The sequence below is a fragment of the Silene latifolia genome, chromosome 2 (genome assembly GCF_048544455.1).
Source record: "Silene latifolia isolate original U9 population chromosome 2, ASM4854445v1, whole genome shotgun sequence".
Classification (NCBI taxonomy): Eukaryota; Viridiplantae; Streptophyta; class Magnoliopsida; order Caryophyllales; family Caryophyllaceae; genus Silene; species Silene latifolia.
Genome location: NC_133527.1, coordinates 143,821,643 through 143,823,682, shown reverse-complemented (window position 1 = coordinate 143,823,682; position 2,040 = coordinate 143,821,643). Strand labels below are relative to the sequence as shown.

The following is a 2,040-nucleotide window of genomic DNA, read 5'->3' as shown; positions in this document are numbered from 1 at the left end:
TAGCCTCTAACTGCGCTGCAAGACCGCTATCTCCACCATTCCCATGTATACTTCCCCTAGGATTCCCATACTTAGCAGTATGGGTAGTAATCTGATCAATTAACTTCTACGCGGTATCATCATTAGTGTTGTCCTGAAACCTCCCATTATCTGAAGAATCTATCAACGCACGATGATCATCATACAACCCGTTGTAAAACTAGTTGCAAAGAAACCACTTTTGAAAGCCATGATGGGGAACCAAACGGACCAAACGTTTGAAGCGAACCCATGCTTCATTCAAATCTTCAGTAGTTGTTTGTTTGAAGCTGGTAATCTGATTTCTCAATGCATTAGTCTTTTGTGGTGGAAAGTACCTCTTGTAGAAAGCAAGAGCTAGAGTATTCCAGTTAGTAACTCCTTGATCCTCCATATCTAAATCTCGCAACCACTCCGCAACACCATATTTTAGAGAAAAAGGAAAGAGCACCTGCTTCACCTGATCTTGTGTCACCCCAATAGTTAAAGGGATAGAACAACAATAAGTAACGAATTTCTCTATATGTTTTGCAGGGTCTTCAGTAGCTCCCCCTCCAAATAAATTTCGTTCCACCAAATTGATGTAAGACAGACAAATTTCAAAAGTTCCATCATCTGTGGTAGGGAGCTTGAATCCTTTTGGTATGGAAGCCAAAGTAGGCTCGGAATAGCTTGCTAAAGTAGGCATGATGGTAATCTCAGGAACTGTAATTTCAAGATCAGAAGTAGTGTCCTCTTCAAAGGACTAATTTTCTGAAGTAGTAGAATTCTCTGTCTCAACGTCAAGTATACTCAAGTCTTCTACTTGACCCACTTCTTTCTGAAAGTTTCGTCTGTAGCGAAAAGTTTTCTCTGGATCGGGATCTATTGGAAGAATCTCGGACCTAGTTGACCTGAGCATACACGAAACTAACAAGAAAAGTATGAGAACGGTCTAAAGGAACTAAGTTCCCTGAGACAAAAAGAAAAAATAAACAAAAACAAACAAGAAAATTGTTGCCTCCCCGGCAACGGCGCCAAATTTGATAAGGCTAAAGTCGTATCACCTAAATCAAAGTAATCCTATCTCAGTACTAACGAATAGCTAGTGGCAAGAAAGGTATTGAATTCAATAAGAGGCGGTAATATTTAGTTTGCTAATATTTAAAGTGTCTTAAAGTAACAATTTCTTGGGGGTTTGTTTGGTTTGTTTTCTAACAATTAATAGCAAGTGAATGTAAAAGATGTGTAACAATAATATTAAAGAAATCTAGGATTCCGGTTCGTTGGGTCAATTATACGGGGTGTATCTTAAACAATTGTTAGGTTAATCAAACTATCTAAGGTCACAAGATTGATTAATTCTATTATGCCCTTTAGATTAAGTCTAACATGCAATCGCTATAATTAAACACAATCTATCTGATTATCGCAGCCTATATTAATTCTATCCCTGTCGGTGAAAGTATTAATTCGCTACACTAATTATACACTCAGGCCTTAAATCATATAACTAGAAGAAGAACATTAATCAAATGATAGTTTAAACGATATTACTAACAATCAATTAATAAACCCCTTTCTAATCAACCTAGATCCCCTTCATCCTAGATGAATGATTTAGCTACTCATAGTAAATTGATCAACAACAATAAAGGTAGATGAAAGCATGTGTGAAGACATAAAATAATAACAATAAATTAAAAGCATAAACTTGAACAACAAATTATGAAGAACAATTTAATACCTTAATAAATAATGAGGAAATATTAAAGATCCAAAGTATGCAGGCTTAGAGTATTTTTCTGCCGTACGAAAGTAAATAAAAGCGTAGTCTAATAAACCCTATGAGTTTAGAATATATATTACAAATAAGACGTGTTTTAAGAAAATACGGAAATTAAACTATAAAAGAGGATCCTCGATCGAGCCTCAACATACTCAATCGAGGACAGGTTGCTCGATCGAGGCCTCATATACTCGATCGAGGAAGCAAGTCTTCAGCTCTATTTCCATCTTGTCTTCTCTTCTTATCTTTAGGTC

The 2,040-nt window shown here is 36.1% G+C and overlaps 1 non-coding gene across 1 annotated transcript; it reads left to right on the top strand.

Moving 5' to 3' along the window:
• The first annotated feature begins 224 nt into the window (after nt 1-224).
• On the top strand, nt 225-331 carry LOC141644957 (small nucleolar RNA R71). The gene has a single exon (XR_012544556.1). It is a non-coding gene; the product is annotated as a small nucleolar RNA R71 (small nucleolar RNA).
• The last annotated feature ends 1,709 nt before the right edge of the window (nt 332-2,040 follow it).